The sequence below is a fragment of the Neofelis nebulosa genome, chromosome 9 (assembly GCF_028018385.1).
Source record: "Neofelis nebulosa isolate mNeoNeb1 chromosome 9, mNeoNeb1.pri, whole genome shotgun sequence".
NCBI classification, from domain to species: Eukaryota; Metazoa; Chordata; class Mammalia; order Carnivora; family Felidae; genus Neofelis; species Neofelis nebulosa.
In genome coordinates this window covers 108459932-108478686 of record NC_080790.1, presented here as the reverse complement: position 1 = coordinate 108478686, position 18755 = coordinate 108459932, and positions in this window count along the sequence as shown.

Sequence of the window (18755 nt, the reverse complement as noted above, 5' to 3'; positions counted from 1 at the left end):
TAGGCAGACCTTACAACAATTCCTGAAAGACATGCAGTGTTTTTGTCCTTTTCTCCAAATTTTTGAAGTCATTTTTGCCTATGTGAAGGTAATAAGTAAAGAAAGATACCAAGACCAAATTATTTCTGAATTCTTCCTAACACATGTGCACATTTCCCCCAATCTTCCTCTATTTACTAATGAAAGGAAGGATCAGCTGCCGGTGGTGGACAAATTCATTTCAGATATCTTCGAGTGCTCACTAGGAATGATACCAACAAAGTTAACCAGTTCTAGATATCTTCAGGTCTATGCATGTTGTTAGTATAGGGATAGTAGAGTATTGGTTTATGTCTTAGTTTGACGTGGGAAGTCCCCTGTAGGCTTCTTAATATCTTTATAACATTTTCTATTTGTTTTCTCTGATCATTTTGCAGAATAGGTTCTCTCACACTGTCCCTTCTGAATTCAATTGCTTTTTTTCCTCAGCCACCTGGTTTTCTGCTGGAAATAAGTATTTGCTTTAATCTCTCTTACTTTCTAAATTCCAGTGTGCTTAGCTCTACCATTTGGTTTTAAATAGTTTTACCTAAGGATATATTCATGTTCTGAGTTTCTCCAATTAAGTTATTTTAGGGTTATCATTTTCGAAGTGGATGTAATTATAGATGTTATACATTTATAGGGTTTATTCTATATTCACTAAAGCATATACTTAACTCTCTCCTTGATCTGAGGAGCTATTTTAATGCCATTTAATGATGATACTTTTACTTTATTTAAAAAAAATACACCACTCTATTTCAAAAGAAAAAATCGTACTTGAATAACTAAGAGATTGTGTAAAAGTTCAGAGTTAAAATCAGCAACATTAGCTTCATTTCTCAACATTACCAGCTATAAACTCTATACAGTGGAACTGTTTAACAACCAACTCTAAAACAAAAACGGGCCTTGATTTATGGAGTTTGCCAATTTCCATGTAGTGTTTTCAAATCCACTGTCATTAATTTTAAGTGACAGACCAGAAATTGGTAAACTGAAGTTAGGAAACAACATGTATAATTGGCTCTCTCCAGCCTGTGGGAGCCTGGTCTAACATATGACCTTGGGTGTGACACTTAACTTCCCTGAGTCTTAGTTCTGCTATGGAAAATGGATTATATTAGGACAGAATGAAACGGTCTAGGAGAAAAATGTGAAAGACTGTAGCACCAAAGATTTTTTTCTTGAAATTGTCCTTTAATGTAACTACTGTATTTCAGGGATATATTGTATCTATAAAACATGCTATTGTTCTCTAAACCTTTGTTGTAAAATGTCATTTTTTGCCTCAGTGACAAACTTTATCTACCTTAGTAATATTTGGATTTTAGTGTTTTATCTTGAAATCAACTATACCTAAAATACATAAAAGCAGAATTCTATAATTATCAAGCACACTCTGTTCCTCAAGCAGTTTTATTCTGCAGCAGCTCTTACTGGTTCTGCATTAATAACGGTATTACAACTGAGTTTGCAACCTTACTCTTAAATCATAGAGAACGAATAAGATATAAGAGTCAAAATTAAGCCTGTATTTTGCCCACTGGCAATTCTAGATCCCAGCGATTTGGGGCAAGACTAATATATCTGAACTATACTACCGAGGAGACTTATTTTATTGAGTCATAAAATGTTTGCCATAAATCTCTAATCAATATTGTTAAGTTTTACTTTACATTAATTGCTAATTTTTTTTAAGACAAATCTGTTCTTTCCTTATTTTAACCACTGAAGATTAGGGATAATTTTCCAAGTTGAGTCATTTGTCCTTGCTCCTTTCTGTTCAGCAGCACCAATGATATGAGTATCCTTTGCTCTAGTACATCTCTCTCCTTGACTTGACTGCTGACTTTGTTTCAGTTATCTGTCTCTTCCTTTCCAAAGAAAATGGTGAAGGATAAGTAAGACAGTAACAAGAGTAGTGGGCTAAGCTGGTCAAAAATAAATCAAGTACTGGGGTGCCTGGGTGGCTCAGTATGTTGGGCATCTGACTTAGGTTCAGGTCATTATCTCCCGATTGGTGGGTTCGAGCTCCACATCAGGCTCTGTGCTGACAGCTCAGAGCCTGGAGCCTGCTTCAGATTCTGTGCCTCTCTCTATCTTTTCCCCTCCCCCTCTCACACACACTCTCTCTCTCTTTCAAAAATAAATAAACACTAAAAAAATAAATCAAGTACTTATCTAACACCTTCTAAATCACATAGATTATGGTATAAGCTCATAAAATTCTCAGAGGTAGAGGATAAGAAAGAAGCCAAGTAAGGAAATATGGAAGGATGATACTTAAGAAGAGGTCCACAAGTGCAAGATGCAAAAATAAACATTAAGAGATCCATATAGTCTGCGGCTGCTATTGTACTACAGTGGTGGAGTTGAGTACTTGCAACATGTACCACAAAACTGTAAGTATTTATTATCTGGCCCTTTTGTTGACTCTCTTGTCCCATTTATTTATTACTCCATCCTATTGTAAATTCTTTTCTTCTTTTAATTCATTAGAGTTACTTCTCCTTGGATATTTACATGCTATCCTTTTGAGTTTTTCATGGCTTTGACTGACTTTGTGGTGCTGGTTCTTAGGTCATGACAATGATATATTCAGTTATTTGTGTGTTTTTTTTAATAAAATTATGTTGTACATATGTGACAACTTGCCCACATCTTCCTCTCTCCCCCACTCAGTGTATCATTGACTGTTTTCCAAGTTGGTACATTCTTTTAATTTTAACAGTTGTGGAACATTTTGTCTTTTAGAGAGCCTATGAATTTAACCAGTCTGTGGTTGGTTTGTTTCTTTTCTTAGCAACTGTAAATGATTAAAAAGGAACATCTTTATAGGTATATGTTAGTGTCACTATTTTTATGAGAAAAAAATTATAAGAAGTGGAATTGCTAGGTCCAATTATATCTGTTTTAAAATATTCATAATGATTGCTAAAATGATCCTCATCTTCTCTCTGTGGACATTTCCATTTTCTTCCAGCCCTATGCCACTGGAAACTGCTACAAGAAAAAGAAAGAAAGAAAAGAAAGAAAGAAAAAGAGAGGGAGAGAGAGAAGAAGGGAGGAAGGGAGGAAAGAAAGGAAAGAAAGGACATTAAAAATAAAGGAAGGTAGGGCACCTGGGTGGATCAGTCAGTTGAGTGTTCAACTTTGGGTCAAGCTGTGATCTCCCAGTACATGACATTGAGCCCCATTGGGAGCTCTGTGCTGACAACACAGAGACTGCTTGGGATTCTCCCTCTCCCTCTCTTTGCCCCTCTCCCTTTCACGTGTGTGTGTGTGTGTGTGTGTGTGTGCGCGCACACACATACTCTCTCTCTAAATAAATAATATTTTTAAAAAAGAATAAAAGAAGGCACAAAATATATAAAATGGCTTAAAATAAAGCTTACATATTTATTTCAGATTAAGTAAAATGTATACAATATTCACAGTACCCCAAAGTGGATATAATGTACAGTCAACACTGTTTTGGTTTTTTTTTTGTTTTTTATTTATATTTCACAAGGTAGTATTTCTTCTTGGAAAGCCAATTAGGAATCTGTCTGCCTTTTCTTTATTCAGGTTTGGAAGCTTCCCATCCATTCAAAGTTCCACTTAGTTAAATTCCATGAAATTGTAATGAAATAGATGTAATGGCAGTAGACATATTCCCCTAGCCTAATTCTCTCCCACTCTGACATACTAAAAGATTACTTCATGGATATTTATTTGATGTTAGGGCTGTGGGATTTGGATTTTGCAATTTTATATTTTTTCTTTCAACCAGCAGTGAAAATTAGAGGAGGCAGATGACACAACAGTTAGGAATCAAACATCTCAATGTAGGTAAGCATCTTTTTAGATTTCAGCAAATTACTCAATCCTGCAAAGCCACAAATAGTGTTGTTTCAGTGTCAAGTTTCTGGGATATCCCTTGACCTTTTAAACTCCACAGAAGGTACATATTTATATTTGCATAGTTCTCAAAATGAAGATTTTTTGTTTCATGACAAAATTTCAGGCTTCATTTTATACAAAGATATTAGTTTTCATAAGTTGGGGGAATTGATTAGTACTATAGTTGTGAGGCTAGAAAAATCTGGGGGTATCTGAAAGGTTTCTGAAAGGTATTATCTATCTACTAATCTACCAATTATCTATCCCTAATAGATTCCATTTGATTCAAGTAACATTAAACCTAGGTTAATAAATTCATTTGTTATAATTTATATATTTTTTATGCTTCACAAAATCTGAAACTAATTATAAGCATAATTTGAATGTTTTCTTATCTCTCTCTTATGCTATAGAGGCTCTGTCTACTTCTTTGACCTTCTAATTCAAGCTAACCCTAAAAAAGGTATTAAATGCCTAGCTTTGGGGATTTAATCAATATCTTGAAAATTGGTATGGATAGTTTACATAGACAGTGTGATACTTGAGTCATACAGGTCTGGGTCCAAACGGCAATATCTCTATTTACTAATATATAACTTGACAAAATTACTAAATTCTCTGGGCTTTGGTTGATTTATCAAGAAAATGGGATTGATTATATCATGTGTGTATGATTGTACTGGGAAAAAAGATGATCAATAAATAGGAGTGATTGCAAGTCTCTTCCTTACTAGTTCCTTACAGAATTTTCCTGGCAGAAATTTATTCTTGAGATTTCTTTTCCATCTAGAAAGATGGCCAGGAAAGGGCATCTCCTGGAGTATGGTTGATATAAAGCCATGTGGGTGTTGTCATTTCTGACTTGAGGTTCTTCCAGTCAAGATTCTCAGAGATGACAGAACAGAGCTCAAATAAAAATAGCTGCTTCTGTGTACCTTCTGATGTAATGTGGCTGTTTGCATCAACCTCTTTTTTTTTTCCTCCCAAATTTTTATTTGAAGTCTAATTAGTTAACATATAGAGTAATATTTATTTCAAGAATAGGATTTAGTGATTCATTACTTACATATAACAGTGCTCATCGTAACAAGTGCCCTCTTCAATATCCATCACCCATTTAGCCCATCCCCCCCACCTCCCTCCATCAACCCACATTTTGTTCTCTATCATTAAGAGTTTCTTGGGCGCCTGGGTGGCTCAGTCGGTTAAGCGTCCGACTTCGGCTCAGGTCATGATCTCACAGTCTGTGGGTTCGAGCCCCGCATCGGGCTCTGGGCTGATGGCTCAGAGCCTGGAACCTGCTTCCGATTCTGTGTCTCCCTCTCTCTCTGACCCTCCCCCCATTCATGCTCTGTCTCTCTCTCTCTCAAAAATAAATAAACGTTAAAAAAATTAAAAAAAAAAGAGTTTCTTAAGGTTTTCTTTCTCTCTTCCCACCATATGTTCATCTGTTTTGTTTCCTATATTCCACATATGAGTGAAATCACATGGTATTTATCTTTATCTGACTTATTTCACTTAGCATAATATACTCTAGCTCCATCCATGTCATTGTAAATGGCAAGATTTCATTTCTTTTGATGGCTGAGTAATAGTCCATCAAATTATACACACACACACACACACACACACACGTACACATATACACCTCACATCTTCTTTATACAATCATCAATTGATGGACATTTGGGCTCTTTCTGTAGTTTGGCTATTGTTTATAATGCTTCTATAAACTTTGAAGTGCATCTACCCCTTCAAATCTGTGTTTTTGTATTTTTGTATCCTTTGGGTAAATACCTAGTAGTGTAAATGCTGTATTGTAGGGTAGTTACTATTTTTAACTTTTTGAGGGCCTCCATTCCACACCTCCTTCCAGTGTGGCTACACCAGTTTGCACTCTCGCCAACAGTGCAATCAACATCTTTTTATAGTGAACAGACCTCTTCAAGAAATGGCAGGGGTTTGGCTTTAAGATAAGAGTAGAAAGGTACAAGAGTTCTCATATATTTTGTGTAACATTTATATACTGAAAGGTGTAAGCCCATGACAAATGGCTCCTACCACAAGATTAAGAAAATATTTCCATCCCAAACAGAAGCAATGTAACAATAAGAAAGGTCTACAAGTGATGATGTTGTGGTTTTCATCTCATTAAACTTTAGGTCCATATTCCATCAGTAGACAGAAAAGGATTTGATGATTGACAAATGTGCATAGAGCTTATGAATGCCAAAAGCCAACAGTGAATCTTATGAGGGCATGAAATGTCAATTTATTATATGCATGCTCTGTCAGTTATTGTAAGGCACTTTATATCCACTGCAGTGTACGTAACATTATTTGTAATGAGGATATTGATGCTCATAAAGGTTGTACAATTCGATTAATAGATTTGGACTGACTAGTCTCAGAGTCTGGGTTCCTTTCTATTATATTTGGGTATAATAGTGCAACAGGTGAATGCTTTAGGATCTTTACAATTAAATAAGCATATGCATGAACAGTTCATAAAGAACTGTTGTCTTTAAGTTGGCTTTTCTAGAATCAGAGCTTGAGACAGGGATTGGGTATATGTGATTTTTTGAGGGAGTACTCTCAGGTGAATGATTTAAGGCAGTGAAGAAAGCAGAAGGCAGGAAAATGTAATAAGCAAGAATATGGGTTCATGGCCTTGTCCAGCATGAGGAGCCCTCAAGCCTAAATGGCACCTCAGAGATGGTCTCAGTTTGAGGCAAGGGAGCCAAATTCTGTACTCCCTGTGTTAGTCATTGGCTGTGGGGTAGAGACAGAGGCTAGCCTCCTCATCACAGTGGCTCCTGTTTGGTCAAGGGCAAAACTATGATGTTAAGGAGTAGCAGTTAGTTGGCAGCAGGAGTCTGGGTCACCAAGAGTGACCACTGCATGTCATAGGTGTTGTTCACCTGTACCAGACCCAGAAATTCGATGCTATTTGGTACATTTTCTACAACATAGAGCTACTAACCAAGCTGGTTTCAAGCTGAGTCTCCAAGTCACAAGTATAAATCTTAAAATTTATCTCAAGGCCACAATGGTAAAAATCAGGAATTTGAATGGCCATTAACAGCACCTACTGTGGCATTCTCCCATGTTTAACTGACTTAAATCTCATAGCATTCTCCCAGAGAGGTGTAATTCTGCCATTTGTTAAGTGTGAAACCACTTAAAAAATTATTTGGTGGTAAAGTCTGACCTGTATCAATATGGATTCATTTATTTTATAGATGATTTATTTGAATTCATAGGAATACTTGGCAAATTATTGATGGGTTTTATTAGCACAAACGGCCTCAGTTCCCACTAGCAGTATTATCTGATATACACAAAGTGTACTTTTTGACTTTGCAATATCTGGAAATTTCCGAATTCAAAACCATGTGGCCATGAGGGTTTTAGAGAAGAGATTGTGGCCCTACCCTGTTATTCCTTAAACTGCGTGAGAAATGGAAGCTCTGAAATTTTAAGCGTCTTGTTCAAGACCAAATAGCCAGTACAGGATCCTCTATTCAAATTGTATCTATGTGGATCGTGGGAGGAGGGAAGATGGCGGCGTAGGAGGACACTGGGCTCACTGCGCGTCCTGCTGATCACTTAGATTCCACCTACACCTGCCTAAATAACCCAGAAAACCGCCAGAGGATTAGCAGAATGGAGTCTCCGGAGCCAAGCGAAGACGAGAGGCCCACGGAAGAGGGTAGGAAGGGCGGCGAGGCAGTGCGCGCTCCACAGACTGGCGGGAGGGAGCCGGGGCGGAGGGGCAGCTCGCCGGCCAAGCAGAGCCCCCGGGTCTGGCTGGCAAAAGCGGAGGGGCCAGACGGACTGTGTTCCGACAGCAAGCGCGACTTAGCGTCTGGGAGGTCATAAGTTAACAGCTCTGCTCAGAAAGCGGGAAGGCTGGAGGACAAAGGGAGGGAGAGCTGCTGAGCCCCCCGGACAGCAGAGCTCAGCTTGGCGGGGAACAAAGGCGCTCGCCAGTGCCATCTCCCCCGCCCATCCCCCAGCCAAAATCCCAAAGAGAACCAGTTCCTGTCAGGGAACTTGCTCGCTCCGCACAAACACCCAGCGCTGTGCTTCTGCGGAGCCAACCCTCCGGCAGCGGATCTGACTCCCTCCCGCTGCCACAGGGCCCCTCCTGAAGTGGATCACCTAAGGAGAAGCGAGCTAAGCCTGCCCCTCCTGCCCCCACCCACCTTGCCTACCCACCCCAGCTAATACGCCAGATCCCCAGCACCACAAGCCTGGCAGTGTGCAAGTAGCCCAGACAGGCCATGCCACCCCACGGTGAATCCCGCCCCTAGGAGAGGGGAAGAGAAGGCACACACCAGTCTGACTATGGCCCCAGCGGTGGGCTGGGGGCAGACATCAGGTCGGACTGCGGCCCCACCCACCATCTCCACTTATACACCACAGCACAGGGGAAGTGCCCTGCAGGTCCTCACCACTCCAGGGACTATCCAAAATGACCAAACGGAAGAATTCTCCTCAGAAGAATCTCCAGGAAATAACAACAGCTAATGAACTGATCAAAAAGGATTTAAATAATATAACAGAAAGTGAATTTAGAATAATAGTCATAAAATTAATTGCTGGGCTTGAAAACAGTATACAGGACAGCAGAGAATCTCTTGCCACAGAGATCAAGGGACTAAGGAACAGTCACAGGGAGCTGAAAAGCGCTTTAAACGAAATGCAAAACAAAATGGAAACGATGACAGCTCGGATTGAAGAGGCAGAGGAGAGAATAGGTGAACTAGAAGATAAAGTTATGGAAAAAGAGGAAGCTGAGAGAAAGAGAGATAAAAAAATCCAGGAGTATGAGGGAAAAATTAGAGAACTAAGTGATACACTAAAAAGAAATAATATACGCATAATTGGTATCCCAGAGGAGGAAGACAGAGGGAAAGGTGCTGAAGGGGTACTTGAAGAAATTATAGCTGAGAACTTCCCTGAACTGGGGAAGGAAAAAGGCATTGAAATCCAAGAGGCACAGAGAACTCCCTTCAGACGTAACTTGAATCGATCTTCTGCACAACATATCATAGTGAAACTGGCAAAATACAAGGATAAAGAGAAAATTCTGAAAGCAGCAAGGGATAAACGTGCCCTCACATATAAAGGGAGACCTATAAGACTTGTGACTGATCTCTCTTTTGAAACTTGGCAGGCCAGAAAGGCTTGGCACGATATCTTCAGTGTGCTAAACAGAAAAAATATGCAGCTGAGAATCCTTTATCCAGCAAGTCTGTCATTTAGAATAGAAGGAGAGATAAAGGTCTTCCCAAACAAACAAAAACTGAAGGAATTTGTCACCACGAAACCAGCCCTATAAGAGATCCTAAGGGGGATCCTGTGAGACGAAGTACCAGAGACATCACTACAAGCATAAAACATACAGACATCACAATGACTCTAAACCCATATCTTTCCATAATAACACTGAATGTAAATGGATTAAATGCACCAACCAAAAGACATAGGGTATCAGAATGGATAAAAAAACAAGACCCATCTATTTGCTGTCTACAAGAGACTCATTTTAGATCTGAGGACACCTTTAGATTGAGAGTGAGGGGATGGAGAACTATTTATCATGCTACTGGAAGCCAAAAGAAAGCTGGAGTAGCCATACTTATATCAGACAAACTAGACTTTAAATTAAAGGCTGTAACAAGAGATGAAGAAGGGCATTATATAATAATTACAGGGTCTATCCATCAGGAAGAGCTAACAACAATTATAAATGTCTATGTGCCGAATACGGGAGCCCCCAAATATATAAAACAATTACTCATAAACATAAGCAACCTTATTGATAAGAATGTGGTCATTGGAGGGGACTTTAACACCCCACTTACAGAAATGGATAGATCATCTAGACACACAGTCAATAAAGAAACAAGGGCCCTGAATGATACATTGGATCAGATGGACTTGACATATATTTAGAACTCTGCATACCAAAGCAACAGAATATACTTTCTTCTCGAGTGCACATGGAACATTCTCCAAGATAGATCATGTACTGGGTCACAAAACAGCCCTTCATAAGTTTACAAGAATTGAAATTATACCATGCATACTTTCAGACCACAATGCTATGAAGCTTGAAATCAACCACAGGAAAAAGTCTGGAAAACCTCCAAAAGCATGGAGGTTAAAGAACACCCTACTAACGAATGAGTGGGTCAACCAAGCAATTAGAGAAGAAATTAAAAAATATATGGAAACAAACGAAAATGAAAATACAACAATCCAGACGCTTTGGGATGCAGCGAAGGCAGTCCTGAGAGGAAAATACATCGCAATCCAGGCCTATCTCAAGAAACAAGAAAAATCCCAAATACAAAATCTAACAGCACACCTAAAGGAAATAGAAGCAGAACAGCAAAGGCAGCCTAAACCCAGCAGAAGAAGAGAAATAATAAAGATCAGAGCAAAAATAAATAATATAGAATCTAAAAAAAACGGTAGAGCAGATCAATGAAACCAAGAGTTGGTTTTTTGAAAAAATAAACAAAATTGACAAACCTCTACCCAGGCTTCTCAAAAAGAAAAGGGAGATGACCCAAATAGATAAAATCATGAATGAAAATGGAATGATTACAACCAATCCCTCAGAGATACAATTATCAGGGAATACTATGAAAAATTATATGCCAACAAATTGGACAACCTGGAAGAAATGGACAAATTCCTAAACACCCACACTCTTCCAAAACTCAATCAGGAGGAAATAGATAGCTTGAACAGACCCATAACCAGCGAAGAAATTGAATCGGTTATCAAAAATCTCCCAACAAATAAGAGTCCAGGACCAGATGGCTTCCCAGGGGAGTTCTACCAGACGTTTAAAGCAGAGATAATACCTATCCTTCTCAAGCTATTTCAAGAAATAGAAAGGGAAGGAAAACTTCCAGACTCATTCTATGAAGCCAGTATTACTTTGATTCCTAAACCAGACAGAGACCCAGTAAAAAAAGAGAACTACAGGCCAATATCCCTGATGAATATGGATGCAAAAATTCTCAATAAGATACTAGCAAATCGAATTCAACAGCATATAAAAAGAATTATTCACCATGATCAAGTGGGATTCATTCCTGGGATGCAGGGCTGGTTCAACATTCGCAAATCGATCAACGTGATACATCACATTAACAAAAAAAAAGAGAAGAACCATATGATCCTGTCAATCGATGCAGAAAAGGCCTTTGACAAAATCCAGCACCCTTTCTTAATAAAAACCCTTGAGAAAGTCGGGATAGAAGGAACATACTTAAAGATCATAAAAGCCATTTATGAAAAGCCCACAGCTAACATCATCCTCAACGGGGAAAAACTGAGAGCTTTTTCCCTGAGATCAGGAACACGACAGGGATGCCCACTCTCACCGCTGTTATTTAACATAGTGCTGGAAGTTCTAGCATCAGCAATCAGACAACAAAAGGAAATCAAAGGCATCAAAATTGGGAAAGATGAAGTCAAGCTTTCGCTTTTTGCAGATGACATGATATTATACATGGAAAATCCGATAGACTCCACCAAAAGTCTGCTAGAACTGATACATGAATTCAGCAAAGTTGCAGGATACAAAATCAATGTACAGAAATCAGTTGCATTCTTATACACTAACAATGAAGCAACAGAAAGACAAATAAAGAAACTGATCCCATTCACAATTGCACCAAGAAGCATAAAATACCTAGGAATAAATCTAACCAAAGATGTAAAAGATCTGTATGCTGAAAACTATAGAAAGCTTATGCAGGTAATTGAAGAAGATATAAAGAAATGGAAAGACATTCCCTGCTCATGGATTGGAAGAATAAATATTGTCAAAATGTCAATACTACCCAAAGCTATCTACACATTCAATGCAATCCCAATCAAAATTGCACCAGCATTCTTCTTGAAACTAGAACAAGCAATCCTAAAATTCATATGGAACCACAAAAGGCCCCGAATAGCCAAAGTAATTTGGAAGAAGAAGACCAAAGCAGGAGGCATCACAATCCCAGACTTTAGCCTCTACTACAAAGCTGTAATCACCAAGACAGCATGGTATTGGCACAAAAACAGACACATAGACCAATGGAATAGAACAGAAACCCCAGAACTAGACCCACAAACGTATGGCCAACTCATCTTTGACAAAGCAGGAAAGAACATCCAATGGAAAAAAGACAGTCTCTTTAACAAATGGTGCTGGGAGAACTGGACAGCAACATGCAGAAGGTTGAAACTAGACCACTTTCTCACACCATTCACAAAAATAAACTCAAAATGGATAAAGGACCTGAATGTGAGACAGGAAACCATCAAAACCTTAGAGGAGAAAGCAGGAAAAGACCTCTCTGACCTCAGCCGTAGCAATCTTACTCGGCACATCCCCAAAGGCAAGGGAATTAAAAGCAAAAGTGAATTACTGGGACCTTATGAAGATAAAAAGCTTCTGCACAGCAAAGGAAACAACCAACAAAACTAAAAGGCAACCAACGGAATGGGAAAAGATATTTGCAAATGACATATCGGACAAAGGGCTAGTATCCAAAATCTATAAAGAGCTCACCAAACTCCACACCCGAAAAACAAATAACCCAGTGAAGAAATGGGCAGAAAACATGAATAGACACTTCTCTAAAGAAGACATCCGGATGGCCAACAGGCACATGAAAAGATGTTCAACGTCGCTCCTTATTAGGGAAATACAAATCAAAACCACACTCAGATATCACCTCACGCCAGTCAGAGTGGCCAAAATGAAGAAATCAGGAGACTATAGATGCTGGAGAGGATGTGGAGAAACAAGAACCCTCTTGCACTGTTGGTGGGAATGCAAATTGGTGCAGCCGCTCTGGAAAGCAGTGTGGAGGTTCCTCAGAAAATTAAAAATAGACCTACCCTATGACCCAGCAATAGCACTGCTAGGAATTTATCCAAGGGATACAGGAGTACTGATGCATAGGGGCACTTGTATCCCAATGTTTATAGCAGCACTCTCAACAATAGCCAAATTATGGAAAGAACCTGAATGTCCATCAACTGATGAATGGATAAAGAAATTGTGGTTTATATACACAATGGAATACTACGTGGCAATGAGAAAAAATGAAATATGGCCTTTTGTAGCAACGTGGATGGAACTGGAGAGTGTGATGCTAAGTGAAATAAGCCATACAGAGAAAGACAGATACCATATGGTTTCACTCTTATGTGGATCCTGAGAAACCTAACAGAAACCCATGGGGGAGGGGAAGGAAAAAAAAAAAAAGAGGTTAGAGTGGGAGAGAGCCAAAGCATTAGAGACTGTTAAAAACTGAGAACAAACTGAGGGTTGATGGGGGGTGGGAGGGAGGGCAGGGTGGGTGATGGGTATTGAGGAGGGCACCTTTTGGGATGAGCACTGGGTGTTGTATGGAAACCAATTTGACAGTAAATTTCATATATTAAAAAAAAAATTGTATCTATGTGAAAACACAATTCCCTATCAGGGCCCAGAGATGCTAAACTATATCAGGGCCCAGAGATGCTAAACCATGTCCTAATTCAAAAGAATATGCCAGTTTTCCTTCCCGGAAGACAAACTATAAAAGCACTGAATCTTGAAGTTGGACAGGACCTCTTAGAATCCATTAAGTAGTATGACTAGCTTAATATAGGAATTTGTTTCACAACATCCAACAAAAAGACATTTTGTTTTTTTTCAACTTTTTTTTTTTTTTAATTTATTTTTGGGACAGAGAGAGACATAGCATGAACGGGGGAGGGGCAGAGAGAGAGGGAGACACAGAGTCAGAGTCGGAAGCAGGCTCCAGGCTCCAAGCCATCAGCCCAGAGCCTGACGCGGGGCTCGAACTCACGGACCGCGAGATCGTGACCTCGCTGAAGTCGGACGCTTAACCGACTGCGCCACCCAGGCGCCCCACAAAAAGACATTTTGCACACATCCAAATTCATTGCTTTGTAAGGCAAGTCATTTCATAATTCAGGGAACTCCAGAATTTAGAAAGATCCTATATTGAATCAGAAAACATCTTGTACACCTTACCTGTAGGCCCTAGTCTTGATCTTCAGAAGACTGTAGACCATGTTTCTTCTTCCACATTTTACCCTGCAAATATGTGAATAAATTACAGATTCTACCTCACTAAGATTTTTAGTCTTTAAACTCAGTGTCTCCATTCCTTTTCCCATTCTATTCAATCTTTTCTGGAGGAGTCCTTTCACAAAGAGCCACTCATTGGCCTGAGGCTTTCAGGGACTTTAGCATAAAGTGAATGGAAGGAAGACTAGAAGAAAGGATACATTCTTAAGACTTGTCCCTACCCAGAACCATCCTTTCTCCTACATGGAATCCAAAGTCCAATTCAACCACGAATTAAGTGAGTGGATATCAGAGGATTTGGCCCAAGTGATGGCCATAGAAGTAGGAAAAGCCACATCATGTTGGTTTTATGGTTCCATGGAGTTATTCTGTTCACTGTGGAACTGCTTGCTAGTGACTGGAAAACACTGTGGTCAGAATCCAGTCTCCCAGCAGAAGTTAAATAGAACTTCAGATCCTTGTTGAGGTTTTTTAGCACAGTTTCTTCCTCATAATTCTCAGTTGAAATCTTGAAAAATTTCAAAGTGTGTAGAGATTTTTCTGGCACTGAGCACTATGTAAGTTTTCAACATATATTTGCTGAAAAAGTAAATGAATAACTGAGTGGCTGAATAAATTGATTATTATTCAGGTATTATTTTATTTTATTTTATTTTTTTATTTTTTTTTTATTTTTAAATTTTTTTTTTCAACGTTTTTTATTTATTTTTGGGACAGAGAGAGACAGAGCATGAACGGGGGAGGGGCAGAGAGAGAGGGAGACACAGAATCGGAAACAGGCTCCAGGCTCCGAGCCATCAGCCCAGAGCCTGACGCGGGGCTTGAACTCACGGACCGCGAGATCGTGACCTGGCTGAAGTCGGACGCTTAACCGACTGCGCCACCCAGGCGCCCCTCAGGTATTATTTTAAAGTGTACCCATTTGAGATATGCCTCTGTTCTGTTCTCAGTGCCTGTATGTTTTCCTATCTCCCCCTTTCCCATTATTCCTCACATGTAAAGGGAACTATTTGTGGATATGAGACTTTAAAATACTGCCAGAAATGTAATTTTTGTCTAAGAGTAGAAATGTGGGCTAATACAAATAAGTTTCTAATTTTTCAAAGGATAATCTCGTTTTGTCATACTCTGGGTTATCAAAACCTACCCTGGGACATTTTAAGACAAAGCAGTCAAGGCAAAAGAAAGTAGTGATTATCACTTAGCAGTGACATGGTAATTCTAGTATTTGTCTTAATATAATAACATGGAGAATCATAGAAAGAAGACAGGGTCATAAGATATTAAATTCACACACTTGATTTATTGTACCTCTGAAAAATTAAATTATCTAGCTCAAATCCTGTTCACTAGAAATTTTCCCAAAGGCACACAGAAGATACATACTCTCTTTTTCAGCTTCTTTTTTTCCTCCCAAAGACAATATTTTATCTTTAATATTATTTGAATCTTATCTTTGAGCTATTTAGAAAGGTTTGCTAAATGTTTTCAATTAAGTATTTTGTAAAATAGATGCTTAAGCTCAGTTTTATGTGAATATTTCCAATTGGAAAGAAAAAGATGGCACACCAGATTATAAACTAAACACCTTCATATAAAAAGTAAAAGCTGAATTTAATTAAGTTTAGTCTTTAACATATGTAAAGCTGTGTAAGACTTTATGTACTCTATGTTATGCATTATCATCATTTAAAATATTCTTCCTGTCTCTTCTGTGATAAATATGCATATAATAGCTTATTAACGTATTGTGTTAGATATTGCTGTTTGTGTTCCCAAAAGCCATCATGTCCCCCACAACTTTCTTTGTGCTCATTGAGAGAGCGCATTAGAAAGACTTCAAGCTGGGAACAGGGAGAGAGATTTTGTAACATTAGAATAATTTCAGATAACTCTTTTAATCTGATATCTACTACATATTTGTTGTAACATTTAGGAGAATAGTCACACTTTCTTGGATTTAATTGTGGCTATACCCTTTTAATATAGAAATCTGGAATTTTAGTGCCAAAAGAGACTTAGCTTAGACTAGCGTCTTCCAGTTATAAATAGCAATTTGTATGTCATTTTTGTTCACTCTTTGAGATTAATAATAACAGTAAACAGATTTAATTTTATAATAAAATAATAAATGTTCACGTAGAAAAATTGAGAAATGCAAAACAAAAAAATCACCTTATTTTTATTTATATTTTTAAAGTTTGTTTTAATGTTTATTTATTTTGAGAGAGAGGGGCAAGCATGAGAGAGGCAGAGAGAGAGAGAAAGAGAGAATCCCAACCAGGCTCCACACACTGTCAGCACAGAGCATGACACAGGGCTCAATCCCATGAACCATGAGGTCATGACCTGAGCTGAAACCAAGAGTTGGATGCTTAATCAACTGAGCCACCCAGGCACCCCTGAATTTATTTATTTTTAAAATCACTTTATTCATCACTTGTACAATCCAGGCATAACTACTATGACTATATGGATTCCCAGCCTTTTACTGTCTTTTAAAAATATATTCTATCTTTAAAATATAAAAATGCAAATACATGTGTAAAAATAGAATATAGAAGGTTATAAAGTGAAATATTAAAATTATCTTTCCCTCTCCTCAGTTGACCTCCACTTTTCCTGGTCTTAGTTTTCTCTGTTACTATCTTTGCAAATGTGAAATATTATATCTCTTGGTTTGTCTTCTTTAGCCTGTATGTTTTAATTCTTTACTAAGAAGAGGAGTTTGTTCATTTTTTATCACAACTACTCTCTCTTTGTACCTATGATTTTTGCATATATAGTTAGGTTTCTGATGGGGTCAAGGAATTTGATTACCTTTTTAAATCTTTGAATCTAAAATTCATGAATGATTTCTAATTTTATTTTAGGGTTTATTTCTAATTATTGAGGATGATGGTGCAAGCACTCATGCAAACTAGATTCTTATCTCTGCTAGTTGGCCCATAATTAATGGAGGGGGAGCCTTGGAAGATCACTTATATTCTCTGGTTCTTAGTTTTTTGTTTTTTTTTTTACTTATGAAATGTGAGATGTGAATTGAGTTCCTTGTGGCTCTGAAATTTTACTATCCATAGGTTGTTGGGGAGGGAACCACTCTTATTCCACATGTTCAGTTAGAACAGGCAGTCATGGAGACTGTAGGGTTGTCTCTAATGTCTAAGGTTTCTAACTCATTTTCTCTTTTTAATTTAACTTCAGTTGACTACACACACACACACACACACTCCACACACACACACATACACACATATATATATACATATATATGTGTATACATATATATGTATATATATATGTATACACATATATATATACATATATATACACATATATACACATATATATACACATATATATATATACATGTATATATGTATATATATGTGTATATATATATATATATATATATATATTCCAGTGATTGATGAAGAGTTTATTATAGGCACATACTCTTAGGAATTATGTCATAAATAATGGTATTTCCAGCAGTGTGCTGGAGACACTTTGTACCATCTCATGGACAGCCAATTATTTGAATCTCTTCCCAGCTCCACATTCAGTATCATCGTGTTAGTAAGTTGAACTTGTCCCTGATAGGAGTATTTACACCATGAAATTAGCAAACAATACAAGTCAGTGGGTTTTTTTCCTCTTTTTCCTAGAGAGCTAGTATCCAGAAGAGTCAGCATAGCAGGCCTATAATTACAATTCTTACCTAGTGTCTGGGAAGCCGGATTTTAGGAGGGTTGTCACCATTCCCTAACTTATAATAGCCTATATTGTGCCTAAACTGTTTGTGCAAATGATGTGGATTATAGAGAATACCTGCTTTCTTTCTGAGAGTCTGGAATCTTAATATGTGCTAGGCATAAGGTTATCTACCTGACCAGTTTCAAATAAAAATCTTGGGAACGAGTTTCTAAAGAGCTTTGCAGGTAGATAATGTTTCACATATATTGTCAGAATTCAATATTAGAGGAATTATGTGTGTTGTCTTTGACTCTACTGAGAGAGGACTCTTGGAAGCTGGCCCTTAGTTTCTTCTGAAACTTGCCCCTTGTACCTTTTTTCTTTACTCACTTGGTCTTGTTTACTTTTGCTGTAATACATCACTGCTCTAAATAGGTTCAACTATGTGCTGAGTACTATAAGTATTCCTAGCAAATCACCAAACTTGGAGGTGGTCTTGGGGACCCTCAACATGACCAGTTTATGAGCACATCAGTGGTCATACCATGAAATTTTTTTTCAGTCATTACTATGAAATATCACTGCGTGTAATATCTGGAAAAAGGCTCATGACACTGTTAAGGAGGAAACACACAAAGTTGTAATTTATTAAGTGTAAAATGCACCTGTGTGTATGTCTTTGAAGCTATAGGAAATTATATGAAAGATTACTTGTGAAACCATTAATATGATTACTTTTGGATTATGATACTGCATACAGAAAATACAGTACTTCCTCTTCATGTTTTGTGTAATAATAATCAAAAAATAAAATAGTGGAATTTATAAATGACTCATTTTATTTTCCAATAATATTTAAAGAAAATACAGATTAGGAAAATCTATATTGCTGAATAACCTATTCATAATGTATTTTTTAGAGCTCTGTATCATGGGAAACTCCAAATTTTAGTCAGATATAACAAAATTTGATAGGTTAAAGAGCCCCCAAAGCTGATGATAAATGACTAATAACATTGCTAATGAATAT